This window comes from Somniosus microcephalus, chromosome 22, assembly GCF_052327205.1.
Source record: "Somniosus microcephalus isolate GS21.2 chromosome 22, FLI_Smic_1.0, whole genome shotgun sequence".
In the NCBI taxonomy this organism is placed as follows: domain Eukaryota; kingdom Metazoa; phylum Chordata; class Chondrichthyes; order Squaliformes; family Somniosidae; genus Somniosus; species Somniosus microcephalus.
Genome location: NC_141008.1, coordinates 56,750,681 through 56,766,409, shown reverse-complemented (window position 1 = coordinate 56,766,409; position 15,729 = coordinate 56,750,681). Strand labels below are relative to the sequence as shown.

The 15,729-nt window shown below is 45.4% G+C and overlaps 1 pseudogene; it reads right to left on the bottom strand.

The window, feature by feature from the left end:
* Positions 1-4,766: 4,766 nt before the first annotated feature.
* LOC147102411 (small ribosomal subunit protein uS9 pseudogene) lies at positions 4,767-12,300 on the bottom strand (annotated as a pseudogene).
* Between the last annotated feature and the right edge of the window lie 3,429 nt (positions 12,301-15,729).

Below are 15,729 nucleotides of genomic sequence, written 5' to 3'. Positions count from 1 at the left end.
AGTGAGCAAGAAAGACTTGCATTTATAGAACGCTTTATCAAGTCTCTCAATGAAACACATCACAGTGCAGTGACTTATTATATAGGCACACATAGCAGCCATTTTTCGAACTGTTGTACAGTAAACTCTTCCGTATCCGGCACCCACGGGACTGGGGTGGTGCCGGTTGATAAAAAAATTCCGGATAACAGAGAGGTAGGCAATTTTTAACACAAAAAAAATAAAAACCACTGACTAACTCGGCCACCGCGGGAAACTCGGACGCGGAAAAACGAAAAATGGATGGATTCGGCAAGATTAACGGTTATCTATTTTGCCGCTTATTAAAGAATTCCGGATGATGAAGTGCCGTTTAAACGAGAGTTTACTGTATTACAAAACATTGGCACTCATGATGTTAATGGGATCCAACTGATTAATTGGAAAGACTACAGTGTCCCTTTAAGAATTGTTTTAGGAGGCATCAGAAACAGCCAAAGGCAGAAATAAATAGCGATAACCTCCTCTCTTTTTTGTTACGGTGGCATAGTGGTTAGCACTGTTGCCTCACAGTGCCAGGGACCCGGGTTCAAATCCGGCCTCGGGTGACTGTCTGTGTGGAGTTTGCACATTCTCCCCGTGTTTGCGTGGGTTTCCTCCGGGTGCTCCGGTTTCCTCCCACAGTCTAAAGATGTGCGGGTTAGGTTGATTGGCTATGACAAATTGACCCTTAGTGTTAGGGGGATTAAATACGTGGGGTTACGGGGATAGGGTGGGATATGTGTTGGTGTAGGGGTTACAGGGATCGGGTGGGATATGTGTCGGTGCAGACTCGATGGGCCGAAATGGCCTCTATCTGCACTGTGGGGTTTCTGTGATTCTGTGAAATGTTGTCTTTCAGTTCAAAAGGTAAGAATTTTCATTCTTTATTTCATTTTCTCACATTTGCCTCTGGCTTTGTTCTATTCCATCTGGCAGTGGTAGCCCCATTATCTGCTGGGACTGTCGATCTCTACAGCAACTTACATTTCTATAACCTTCCTCACGTACAGAGAGACCAACTCAGGGGTGCTTTGCAGGGCAGCGGATAATGAGCTCTTTTCCCTGCAGTTTATTGGCTTCAAGTCATCACACCAACAGAAACATGCCCACTGCTACATCGCTGCTGCTATGGTGACATCAACACAGCAGCTGCTCCCATCACCAGTACAGTATTATTTTACACAGACTGCAGAATTGACTCTATTTTCACCATTCGAAATGATGAGAAAACCCACCAAAATGAATAGACAGGAGCAGATCTTCCATCATCTACACTTTTCACAGCAATTCTTTGCTGAACCCACTCATCATCTGAAACTATTTACAAGACGGAGGAATTCAGAGACAAACTGGCAGGTTCTTAGCAAATCCAACTCGAGCCTCGCTGCAGGAGCTCGGAGCTTGTTGATCACTGTTGAAAGTTATGGGGCGGAATTGCCTCAACAGTAGCATCAGTCTGGTGATTGGCTCCAGCGCTATCCAAGGTTATTTGTGCTGTCTGATCCTAGGAATTTGGCACTTCGGTACAAAACGTCGGCACTGAAAACAGTAGGAGAATTGTGCTGGATTTTAAAGAACTGTGAACCCAGCTGATGTCACCCAGTCCATAACGCAGAGTCGTTTAAATGACCAAACACCTGAGTTGTGATATTGAAGAGGTTCTATAAACCAAGCGTAACACTGTATTTAATATTTCAAACGCACAGCTTTGTTCAAATAACACCCTGTCAACTAAATGTAAAACCCACAGAAAAATCGACGGCAACACCGTCATGGAAAGCAAGTGAAACTTATAAAATTCTAACAGGACTAGACAGACTAGATGCAGGAAGGATGTTCCCGATGGCGGGGGAGTCCAGAACCAGGGGTCACAATCTAGGGATAAGGGGTAAGCCATTTAGGACAGAGATGAGGAGGAATTTCTTCACCCAGAGAGTGGTGAACCTGTGGCATTCTCTACCACAGAAGGCAGTTGAGGCCAACTTATTAAATATATTCAAGAAGGAGTTAGATATATTTCTTAAGGCTAAAGGGATCACGGGATATGGGGAGAAAGCAGGAACAGGGTACTGAATTTGGATGATCAGCCACGATCTCATTAAATAGCGGAACAGGCTCGAGGGGCCGAATGGCCTACTCCTGCTCCTATCTTCTATGTTTCTAAAAGAACTATTTACTTCTTTGTGTAATCATAAGAACATAAGAAATAGGAGCAGGAGTAGGCCAATCGGCCCCTCGAGCCTGCTCCGCCATTCAATAAGATCATGGCTGATCTTATCAATGCACATTATAAATAAACACAAGGGCCCTGTTAACAAAATAAAAGCAAAGGGGTTTGTCCTGTAGAGATTCAGTGGCCTTATCAGCTCTGGCAATGTTGTGTAAGCATAAACTATCCAAAATGTTACATGGTTGTCTTTTAAATGTCCTTGGTTGGAAACACAGTTTTTTTTTCAACTATGCTGAGCAATGCAGAGGCTTTTTCTGCAGCAGGAGTGAAAGCTGAGAAGGAACAAGGAGGAATGCCCATATATTGGATCCATCCCTCTTTTCCCTCTCCCTCACCTCCATCTGAGGCTGAACCACACTGTTCGCAACCTCATATTTGACCCTGAAATGAGCTTCCGACCACATATCCGCAGCATAACAAAGACCGCCTACTTCCACCGTAACATCGCCCGTCTCCGCCCCTGCCTCAGCTCATCCGCTGCTGAAACCCTCATCCATGCCTTTGTTACCTCCAGACTTGACTATTCCAACACACTCCTGGCTGGCCTCCCACATTCCACCCTACGTAAACTTGAGGTCATCCAAAACTCGGCTGCCCGTGTCCTAACTCGCACCAAGTCCCACTCGCCCATCACCCCTGGGCTTGCTGACCTACATTGGCTCCCGGTTAAGCAGTGCTTCGATTTCAAAATTCTCATCCTTGTTTTCAAATCCCTCCATGGCCTCACTTCTCCCTATCTCTGTAATTTCCTCCAGCCCCACAACCCCCCGAGATATCTGCGCTCCTCCAATTCTGGCCTCTTGCGCATCCCTGATTATAATCGCTCAACCTTTGGTGGCCGTGCCTTCTGTTGCCTAGGCCCTAAGCTCTGGAATTCCCTCCCTAAACCTCTCCGCCTCTCTTTCCTCCTTTAAGACGCTCCTTAAAACCTACCTCTTTGACCAAGCTTTTGGTCACCTGCCCTAATTTATCCTTATGTGGATCGGTGTCAAATTATTTTGTCTTAAAATACTCCTGTGCAGCACCTTGAGACGTTTTACAACGTTAAAGGCGCTATATAAATGCAAGTTGTTGTTGTTATATTACACCCTGCCCTCCCTGCTGTCTGACTCCCATTTACCTAGGTTTGCAGCAGGACAAAAATGAAAATAAGCTACGGGAAAAAACAAAGGGAAGACTGGAGTTCTAAATATAATAAATCATGGATTCGATTTTTCCCGTGGGCGCAAGCCAAAGTGTGGGAAGATTTTATGGTTAAATATCTTATTGTTCCTTGCTTTTCCTTTGTGTCTTTGTCCTAATGTGAAACCAATTTATTTTTTAAGTACAAGATCTCCAGGTCTTGAAAGAGGAAAACCAGCAAAGGTTCTTTCTCCTGATCATTATCCCTCCACCGCTGCTGGAAAGTGTGTGTGTGAATGCATGTGTGCCTGTGTGTGAATGCATGTGTGCCTGTGTGTGAATGCATGTGTGCTTATGCGTGAATGCATGTGTGCTTATGCGTGAATGCACGTATGCCTGTGTGTGAATGCATGTGTGCCTGTGTGTGAATGCATGTGTGCTTGTGTGTGAATGCATGTGTGCTTATGCGTGAATGCACGTGTGCCTGTGTGTGAATGCATGTGTGCTTATGCGTGAATGCACGTGTGCCTGTGTGTGAATGCATGTGTGCTTGTGTGTGAATGCATGTGCTCATGTGTGAATGCACGTGTGCCTGTGTGTGAATGCACGTGTGCTTGTGTGTGAATGCAGGTGTGCCTGTGTGTGAATGCACGTGTGCATGTGTGTGAATGCATGTGTGCTTATGTGTGAATGCACGTGTGCCTGTGTGTGAATGCATATGTGCTTGTGTGTGAATGCATGTGTGCCTGTGTGTGAATGCATGTGTGCTTGTGTGTGAATGCATGTGTGCTTATGTGTGAATGCATGTGTGCCTGTGTGTGAATGCACGTGTGCTTGTGTTTTAATGCATGTGTGTTTGTGTGTGAATGCATGTGTGCCTGTGTGTGAATGCGTGTGTGCGTATGTGCGTGTGTGTATAGTCACTGTTGTAATGTAGGAAACGTGGCAGCCACTTTGCGCACAGCAAGCTCCCACAAACAGCAATGTGATATTGACCAGATAATCTGTTTTAGCGAAGTTTGGTTGAGGGATAAATGTTGGCCAGGACACCGGGGATAACTCCCCTGCTCTTCTTCGAAATAGTGGCCGTGGGATCTTTTACGTCCACCCGAGAGAACAGACGGGGCCTCGGTTCAACGTCTCATCTGAAAGACGGCACCTCTGACAGTGCAGTATTCCCTCAGCACTGCAATGGAGTGTCAGCCTAGATTGTGTGCTCAAGTCTCTGGTCATAGTATGATTACTTTCATACTATACCACAGCATGTGTCATTGCCTTTGGGAGAAGAGGGAAAGAAAGGAGAGAGAACTGGAAAACAAATTTGGTATTTTTAAGTGAGGTGATTTCAGAGCCTAATAGAAATAAAGGAGTGAGATTGTTAACATACCACATTAAAGTTTCTTCTTTTATAAAATTATATTGAAATTCATTCACATAATGAATACAATCAAAATGCAACGTCACATTCAGAAAGTCCAACACGCTATGGCATATTATCAGTTATTTTTTTGATAGTTACATATTTATTTGCCACAATCAAAAAACACAATTAACGGTAAGATTTCTGGTAACGTGCGCGGGCACCAGGTCTCCCAAATTTCTTGGCCTCACAACGACGAGGTTCAGCAACCAGCAAGGTCCTGTCATACTGTAGGAGGATGTCCTTGATCTCCTTCTTGGAGGCTTCATCCACATATATCTGGTAGTATGCCACCACTGTTTTAGAAATAGATTGACGGATGGCATAGATTTGAGCTACATGACCACCGTCCCTCACACGAACTCTGATGTCAACTCCAGCATATCTTTCTGCCCAACTGCAGAACTGGTTCCAACAGTTTGTACTGTAAAGTTCTTGGCTCAATCTGTTCCCGAGGCCTTCTGTTTACTTTGATAAGACCATTTCCTCTTTTGCGGTGGGCAACAGCAGTTGCTGCTTTCCTTCGCCCAAAAACCTGGGCGGATTGCAAAGGACCTTTGGTGGGCGTGTTCCTAAAACACAAAGACAAACACACAAACAGATTAGTAGCGGAATTTCTGAGCAAATCTTCACAGTTCCGCATCCACCAATTCACCCAATGAATTTCACCTGTTCCGGTTATCAGACCAATTGATCACAGTTTAAATGGGCACCAAAACATTGGATTGTTTATCTGTAGGCAGCAGATTTGTGCCCATAGTTTGGGTTGCAGTTGAGTGTCTGATCTCAGTTGGGCAGGAGGGTGAGAAAAAGGGTTTGAGTGGCGCTTCCACACAGGGAAAGAGCGAAAACCAAAGACAAGTCAATCCAGCAGGCTCACATCTACTGCTGGCTCCTAAAGGCTGTTGGCAGAGACAGGTTGCCTCTTGTTCTGGGAATGGTGTACAGAGAGTGTGGGGGAGGAAAGCTAAAGATACACACACTCACTACACCATATACACACAACTTACGCCGTTGCACACACTTTCAGAATCAGACTTTTCCTTGAGGTGTTTTAATATATTTCTAGCTCAGTGCCATCTTCAAAAGAAGCTTAGCATTGTGGAGTTTTGATCGTCCTGCTGATTGTGGTGTGGGGGCTCGTTTTATACCAGGGTGCTGAAAATAAGTGGGAGCCAGGAAAATGACCACTGAGAAGAAAAATGAAAGACTTGCATTTCTCTAGCGCCTTTCACCACTTCAGGACGTCCCAAAGTGCTTCACAGGCAATGAAGTACTTTTGAAGTGTAGTCACTGTTGTGAGGTAGGGAAACGCGGCAGCCAATTTGCGCACCGCAAGCTCCTACAAAACAGCAATGAGATAATGACCAGATAATCTGGGGGATTTTTTTTAAGTGCTGTTGGTTGAAAGTCAAATATCAGGCAGGAACAGTCAGCCTGTCTGACCAATACTCTTCCGAGTCCGACCCCCTATATCACTACTACAGCTGGTTTTGTCCAGAGTTTTGATGCCTCCTGTATCTCTGACAAAAAACTATACATGGAGGGAGAGGGGAGGGGGGGGGTGCAGGAAAGGGGGTTGGTGGTGGCAGGCCGATTCTTATATGCTTTAAACTGCATTTGAGCAAGCATGCGGCATGTGTGTATGAAGTGTGCACCCGTGCTGCAGTTTTTTAAAATTGGATTTCTAGCACTAAAGGGGAGCCTAATGCTGCATAATTGTGGTTCCCATTTGTAACTATTAGTTGGATATTAAAACTCAGACTTTAACTGTTATTTAAACAGACTCCGTTGAGAAGTAACCAGCGCATTGCCGTACACACTAAAATGCCACAGGACTGAGCCTACTGGCATAACAAAGGAGGTAAAGAAGTGGCTGTATAGAGGACATTGTACCCATGGAAATAAATGACACACACGCCTTGGCTGATGCAGCTAAGACAGCTTGAATTGAGGCCCCAGGATAATAAAGGGAAGGAGTAATAGTTGTTATAAACCGATAGCAAAATACTGCGGATGCTGGAAATCCAAAATAACAACAGAGAACGCTGGAAAAACTCAGCAGGCCAGGCAGCATCGGTGGAGAGAGAAACAGAGTTAACGTTTCAAGTCGATGACCTTTCGTCATTGACCCGAAACGTTGACTCTGTTTCTCTCTCCACCTATGCTGCCTGGCCTGCTGAGTTTTTCCAGCGTTTTCTGTTGTTATAAACCTCTTGGGTATAAGGAACCAATAGTCAGGGAATTTTTTTTTACAGTGTAGGGAGGTCTATGAAAAGGCTAAAACATTAATCATTGGAGGATTTCAATAGCAGAGGGAAAACTAAAGAAGTTTGCATGTTTTTGGAGAAGGTCCTGGATTGCTTCCTTGCTCAGTCTGTCAAAAACGAGTAGTCAGCGGTTATTTTGCCCCTAATGTTTACTGATACTCCAGGTAGGGTACATGGGACAGAATTATGTGATCATCTAGGATTGTGTCTTTAGAGCAGAAATGGTCGTGGGGGTACGCAAGGATACTGACACAAAAATATTGTATTTTCACAGTTCCGCAGTGGAATACAAAATAGGCTTTTAAAAATTAATTGAAATACAATAATGGTTGGGAGATCACAGCAGAAAAGTGAGGCATATTTAAGAATAACAATAACAACTTGTATTTATATAGCGCCTTGAAAGTAGTAAAGCGCTTCACAGGAGCTCTGCACTCCTCCAATTCTGGCCTCTTGCGTATCCCTGATTTTAATCGCTCCACCATTGGTGGCTGTGCCCTCAGCTGCCAAGGCCCTAAACTCTGGAATTCCCTCCCTAAACCGCTCCGCCTCTCTCTTCTCTTTTAAGATGCTCCTTAAAACCTACCCCTTTGACCAAGCTTTGGGGCACCTGTCCTATTATCGCCTTATGTGGCTCGGTGTCAAATTTTTTTTGATAACCGCTCCTGTGAAGCAGCTTGGAATGTTTTACCACATTAAAGGCGCAATATAAATACAAGTTGTTGTTGGTGAAGTAGGGATGTGAAGGGTGTTATTAGGGATAAACAGAAGGTTTTCAAAAAGTACAAGGAATCCAGTGCTCAGGAGGATTAGGTAAATTATAAAGACAAGCAATAGCAGGTTAAACAAGTAATAAGAGAAGCGAAGAGAAAAAAATCGACATAAGACTACAGTATTAGGAACATCTTAACAACAACAACAACAACTTGTATTTATATAGCGCCTTTAACAAAGTAAAATGTCCCAAGGCGCTGCACAGGAGTACTGTAAGACAAAAAATTTGACACCGAGCCACATAAGAATAAATTAGGGCAGGTGACCAAAAGCTTGGTCAAAGAGGTAGGTTTTAAGGAGCGTCTTAAAGGAGGAAAGAGAGATTGCGAGGCGGAGAGGTTTAAGCAGGGAATTCCAGAGCTTAGGGCCCGGGCAACAGAAGGCACGGCCACCAAAGGTGGAGCGATTATAATCAGGGATGCTCAAGAGGGCAGAATTAGAGGAGTGCAGATATCTCGGGGGGTGGGGTTGTGGGGCTGGAGGAGATTACAGAGATAGGGAGGGGCGAGGCCATGGAGGGATTTGGAAACAAGGATGAAAATTTTGAAATCGAGGCGCTGCTTAACTGGGAGCCAATGTAGGTCAGCGAGCCCAGGGGAGATGGGCAAACGGGACTTGGTGCGAGTTAGGACACAGGCAGCCGAGTTTTGGATGGCCTAAAGTTTACGTAGGCCAGCCAGGAGTGCGTTGGAATAGTCAAGTCTAGAGATAACAAAGGCATGGATGAGGGTTTAAGCTGCGGATGAGCTGAGGCAAGGGCCAAGACGGGTGATGTTACGGAGGTGGAAGTAGGCGGTCTTTGTTATGCTGTAAGTAACAAGAAAGGATTTTTTTAAATATACGTACAGTAAAGAAAGTATTGGTCCACTTAAAATGGTAATGGCAAGCTGGAATCCAGGGACAAAGAGATTGTAGAGTTATTAAATAGTTACTTTACATGAGGAAAGGGAGAAAAAGTTGCTTAAGTCAGATATCAGATTCAACAGCAACAACAACTTACATAGAAACATAGAAGATAGGAGCAGGAGTAGGCCATTCGGCCCCTCGAGCCTGCTGCGCCATTTAATGCGATCATGGCTGATCATCCAAATTCAGTACCCGGTCCCTGCTTTCTCCCCATACCCCTTGATCCCTTTAGCCTTAAGAAATATATCCAACTCCTTCTTGAATATATTTAATGTATTGGCCTCTACTGCCTTCTGTGGTAGAGAATTCCACAGGTTCACCACTCTCTGGGTGAAGAAATTCCTCCTCATTTCTGGCCTAAATGGCCTACCCCTTATCCTTAGACTGTGACCCCTGGTTCTGGACTCCCCGACCATCGGGAACATCCTTCCTGCATCTAGTCTGTCCAGTCCTGTCAGAATTTTATAAGTTTCAATGAGATCACCTCTCATTCTTCTAAACTCCAGCAAGTACAAACCCAATCGACCCAATCTCTCCTCATACGTCATTCCTGCCATCCCAGGTATCAGCCTGGTGAATCTTCGCTGAACTCCTTCCATGGCAAGAACATCCTTCCTCAGAAAAGGTGACCAAAACTGCACACTACTCAAGGTGTGGTCTCACCAAGGCCCTGTACAACTGCAGCAAGACATCCTTGTTCCTGTACTCAAACCCTCTCGCTACGAAGGCCAACATGCCATTTGCCTTCTTAACCGCCTGCTGCACCTGCTTGCTTACCTTCAGCGACTGGTGCACAAGGACACCCAAGTCTCGTTGCACTTCCCCTTCTCCCAATCTATTGCCATTCAGATAATAATCTGCCTTCCTGTTTTTGCCACCAAAGTGGATAACCTCACATTTATCCACATTATATTGCATCTGCCATGCTTTTGCCCAATCACCCAACCTGTCTAAATCATCCTGGAGTTTCTCGGCATCCTCCTCACAGCACACACGCCCACCCAGCTTTGTGTCATCTGCAAATTTGGAGATTACTTGCATTTATATAGCGCCTTTAACGTAGTAAAACGTCCCAAGGCGCTTCACAGGAGCGTAATCAGACAACGTTTGACACTGAGCCACAGAAGGAGATATTAGGAGAGGCGACCAAAAGCTTGGTCAAAGAAGGGCATTTTAAGGAGCGTCCCAAAGGAGGAGAGAGCGGTAGAGAGGCGGGGAGGTTTAGCGAGAGAATTCCAGAGCTTAGGGCCTCGGTAGCTGAAGTCACAGCCGCCATTGGAGGGGCGATAAAAATCAGAGATTCCTAGGTACTATATGGGAGGAGATAGAAATTTAGAAGGATATGGTTATAAAAGGTTAGATGCTCTTAAAATGGACAACGTACCTGATCCAGATGACATCTAACATTTCTCCAATGTTGACAGTACTGTTTTATAGCTTTGTAAATACAGTATAATATTTACTGAATAATATACACAATAATGGTTGGGAGATCGCAGCAGGAAAATGGGACATATTTAAATGCTGGCGCATTTTCTTTCAGTCTGAACCCTTCTGAATCTTCCTATGGCGACCAGTTAGAATGTAACTATTAATTAGACACTGGGATATGCAGCTGCATGTAAGACTGAGAGATAGCAGAAATCATTTTATATGTCTCAATGTATAGTAATCTGTGAATAAACTTTTTTTATTGTGATGGCATAACAATTGTGAATCTTTGGAATTCTCTGCTCCAGAGGGCTGTGGAGGCTCAGTCGTTGAGTATATTCAAGACTGAGATCGATAGATTTTTGGATACTAAGGGAATCGAGGGATATGGGGATAGGGCGGGAAAGTGGTGTTGAAGTCGAAGATCAGCCATGATCTTACCGAATGGCAGAGTAGGCTCATGGCCTCCTTCGGCTCCTATTTCTTAAGTTCTTTTGTTCTCAGGAGATTAAATGGGTGGGGTACTGAAGGAGTGCTGCATTGTCGGAGGTGCTGTCTTTCGCATGAGACATTAAACCTTATGATCTTATGTTTGTGACCCAGTTCTTAAAGAATTAATTAGTGGTTTGGTACTTTATGGAAAATCTGGGCCCAATCAAAGCACAAAAACATTATAATTTGTAGGAATAGGAAAAGGCCATGAGATACAGCAAGTCTGTATCTGTTGGTCTAATCCCCCTTCCTCATCTTCTCACAAAAGCCTAGAAATTACTGTTGGCAATATTAGCCAATGAATGCCTAATGCATTTGTACAACATTCCTCCATCTGTTATTTCATCTGCAGGTTAACTAAAATAGCAGACAGAGGAACATCATCTGAGCATATTAAGTACTTGTATGCTATCAGTACCATAACTTCAATCCCTGCTCTCTCCAGAAACAGACTAATACTGTTCACCTCACTAGTTTTCCATTTCTTCCACAAGTCTTTATGTAATTAAAATTTCTACCTGATTTAGCCTTTTATTAATAACTTCCTATATCTCGGAGTGTCAGCTAGGTTCAGTGGCAGCACTCTCACCTCTGAGACAGAAGGTTGTGGGCTCAAGCCCTAGTCCAGGGCTGGAGCACATCATCGAGGCTGACACTTCTGTGTAGTACTGAGGGAGTGCTGCACTGTCGAAGGTGCCGTCTTTCAGTTGAGATGTTAAAGCAAAAGCCCCCATCTGCCTGTTCAGGTGGATGTGTAGAGAAGCAGGGTACTCTTCCCAGTGTCCTGGCGAGCATTTATCCCTCAACTATCACCACTGTAACAAATTAACATTTGCTGTTTATGGGATCTTGCTGTACGCAATTTGGCTGCCGCGTTAGCCTATATAACAAGAGTGGCTGCACTTCAGAAGTCACTCATCGGCCGTGAAGTGCTTTGGAACATTCTGAGGATCTGAAAGCTGCTATATAAATGCAATTTCTTCATTTTCCCCCTATATTTTAACCTGTTATTTGCAATGTTCCCTCAGCTGTGCAGTGTTGGGAAAGGTCCCGCGCAGTCCGCTCACCGGCTTCTCCTTTGTTAATACCGCGCAAAATTTAAAGGGACCGTGCACTAAAAGAAACAGGCTGCGCAGAATAAAACACAGCTCGCAGGGAACGTTGGTCTTATGTTCATTAATAACTAGACATTCTTATTATGAACACAGCTAGCTTCTAGCTAGTCATTTATTCAGTACACGTTCTCTAGGTACAGTATCTGTAGAGATGCAGCATGTGTGCTCCTGTGTGCAGGCTGCCATCTTGACTGTTGCCTTGTGGGTAGCCTAGTGCCTCATGGGTAATGTAGTCTTAATATCTATACAGCTGGGTAGTGTAGTCTTATATACATACAGCTATATACAGCTCTACACAGCTCTACGGCTCCACCTAGTGTCCACTATAGAATGACATGTTATTGATCATTACAGTTGGTTATTTGAACCCTTCACCAATTTGCCCGAATCAGCTTGGCCAATCTTCTTCATAATCTTGAAAGCTTCATATAGTTTCCTATGGAATCTCTTCTCTGAAGTCAGCGAGGCCAACTTTTCTAATCTTTCTTCGTAACTTTGATTTCTGATACCTGGAATCATCTTAGTCGTGCATCGCTGGTCCCTCTTCAAGGCCAGCAAGATCCTTCCTGTGATTAGCTGACCAGAATGCATGCAGTACTCCGAACCAAGTTCTCTGCCTTGATACAAAAGTTACCACATGCCGAAAACGTAACAAATGCTGCGAAAGAGATAAGGCAAGTGGTAACCAAATGTCATTTCACAAACCCCAGCATTTTTTTAGCACTGAAGAGTGACACAGGCTGCACAGCGATCCACAATTGTCTGGTGCCTTGTGATAGCGCTGAAGAAATCGAACCTATTTGCCATTTTATGACCAGAAATAAAGGTAGCCTTGTACACCGGACCAGATCTAGTCAATAAAATGTACTGAAATAATACTAACCTAAAAGAACGTACTCAATTATAATCTTTTTGTTGCCTGCCCTGTGTAAGGCAGAAAGGACAACTCACTCAATGACGTTCTTCTAAGCAGCAGTAAGTGCATGACAGATATCTCAGTAATTGTTTCAGTGGCAGTCTGGTAGTTTAAGTGGTCGATAACTAAACTCCAAACCTCAGTGTTGTGAGTCTGAGTACCAGTGGGTGCCTGACACTCAAAGCCACTTAACCCAAGTTGTGTCCGCTTTCAGCAACGCAAAGCACGTTATCATCGTCACCTCATGGCTGGGGATAATATCAGCCGAAAAGTTTCAGAGCAATATACCTTCCAAAAAAAAACATAACCCCTGGCTCTAACTAAACTCCAATTGTTATGGCTGATTTATGTCTATTTACGTCCATTTTAAGTTCGGACGTATTCTAATAAGATTGAGGATACTTGGGTGTAACTTGACTTCAGCAAAACGGGCGCAATTTTGGGTTATGCCCATGGAGTAAACTCCAGGCCTGTGTTTCTCCTGAAAATATTACAAACCAATATGTTTATTTTCCACTCCTGCCCAATTTGCAGCCAAACTGTTTCTGTTAGTGCTACTAAATCCGTATCTTCCTGGGACATAACTGCTTCTAATTCTCCCAGTTTATTTCCCACAGTCTGGCCGGAATTTTGCCGACGCTCAGAGGGCAGGTTCGGAGGCGGGTCCGCTGTCAAAATCTAAAAGATTGACTGCGGGTCGGGATCCCGCTCTGAACCTGCCTTCATGTAAGTTTCCCAAGTGCAGGGTCTGCCTGCGCTTTGCAGACCCGGCACTAAGCGGCAGGTGAGCCAATTGAGATAGTTAAGAGGGTCTTTAAAGGTAGTTGAACAGCATTTTACCACCTACTAGCCATTTTTCCAGCTTTTTCACGAGGTTCCCATTGCTGGGGGATCATGTCAGGTAAGTGTGTCGGGTTCTCTATGACTCTCCATTGCTGTGAATAGGTGACAGCTGCAAAAGTGGTATAAAAGCTACCATTTCACAGCTTCAGAACTTGGAAGACACTTTGGAGCTGAATGCAGCTTGGAAGTGTTTGGAGTAAACTCTCTATCCACTGTCACCTCCTTGGAGCAAGCTCTCTCACCATTGACAGATCGCTTCTGTCATCTCAACTTCAGCTGCCATCTATTCCAGCAGCATCGGTGCCCTTGAAAAAATCTCACCTTGGTCCTCAGAATCCCACCATGCTCAGCCCCAACACCAGCATCACCAGGCACACCAGCAGCACCAACAACAGCACCAACCTTCTCCGCAATCACCTGATGCTGCACAGGACACAGGGCATCAGCACCTGAACACATTGCTGCCTGGGAGGCCAGGGATGGCCTCACCATGGCCACTTTTACTTCACTTGACGCTGTACACCCTGGCTGCCACATGATGCGCCAGGTTGGCACCACCCCACACCAGCACCATAAAGCATCCCTGCAATGTCCAAGCCATTCCTTTCACACTCATCACCATTGGGGGGTGGGGTGTACAGTTATGTCTCACCATTCACTGGAATTCATTAAGACACTTCCAAAGGTGCACACAAATCTGTCCAAGAAGGCAAAGTATTGAAAATAAACATTTCAATGTTTGACAACACATTAACAGAAACTTTACATGAACATTGGCTAAAACACCCAAGTGCCTACCCTTGTGTGTTGTTAGTTGGTATGATTGGACAAGGATGAGGGTGAGTGTGAGGGGTGGCTAGTGAGATGGAGAAGTGATAATGTAGATAGAGAGGGATGTGTGGAGGTGCAAGGTAAGTTGGTGTGAGTAAGGATGTGCAGGAGTAGGGTAGGGAAGGTAGAGTGATGGGGATGTGATGAGTGGCACAGCAGGGCGAGGTTGAGTGTGGCTTTGCAGTAACATTTTGTGATCTACTGAGATAATTGAAAGGTTTGCACCACTGCAGCCTGGTCCTCCTGACGACATCCCTGCTTGTGTCCTCCTGTGCAATGTGCAACCAGGCTGCGTTGATGTCCTGGGGAGGTCTCTTCCGCCCATTGGAAGGCTGCGTGCTGTGAGAGAGCCTGGGTGCAGCCGTGCACCTTTGTGCAGTTCTTGTCTGTGTTTGCAGCACCTCAATGCTGCAGAACACTGACAGCACAACTGTCAAAATGAATGTGGACATGGCCCCTTTAAGGAAACCGGCTGATGATGCGTCATCAAATGACGTCATCAGACCCACTTCCTTTTAATTGTCCGGGAACCTCGCAGGGCGGGCTTAACAAGCCCTATTAACGAAAAATCATGTCGGAGGCCAGGAGCTAGACAGATGCAGGGTCGGCACCTGCCACGGACGTCGCCCGCCACGGACCCGCCGAGGTTGGTAAAATCCAGTCCTCCAGAGAATATTGCAAAACACACACGTTTTTTTGCAACCCCTTGCCCCTCTGCTCCAAATTCCCACTCTAGTCAAAGGCTCATTATGGAAGTACAGTGCTGTTTTTCCTCTTGGCTCCCACCTCACTCCATTACCAGCTCACTCTGTGGTGTACTCTCCCTGCTACCTCTCTCTTTATACTTTTATAGGATGGAATTTTCCCTGTAAAAAAACAGGTGGGTTGGGAATGTGGGGGCAGTTAAAGTGTTAAAAATGGGATTCCCAACCTGATCCCGTATCCAACCCACCCACTTCCGGTTTTAACGGAGGCGGGACGGGGGCGGGGGCGGGCAGCCAACCTGCTGCCAGGGGTGCGTTACCTCAATTTAAATATTGTAATGAGGCTGAAAGCCTCTTTTTTCCCCCTCCATTTTGTGTTTCACTGCCTGTGGACGGGTGTCACACAATTCGTGTAAACCCGGCAGTTAAACAGAGGCGGGGACTGCTGCATCCAGGAGGTAAATGGCTTTATACCTACCTCCTGGATCCAGGGTCCTGACCATACCCACCCGCCGCAATCAGAGACCTCACCACGAGGCCTCCGATCACCTTCCCAGGCCACCTCCCCACCCCCAACCAGCCTCCCTCCCTGCCCAGGCCTCCCGCAATGATGATGATGAGACCGGCACGATCCTCTCTCCCCCCCCTCCCCCC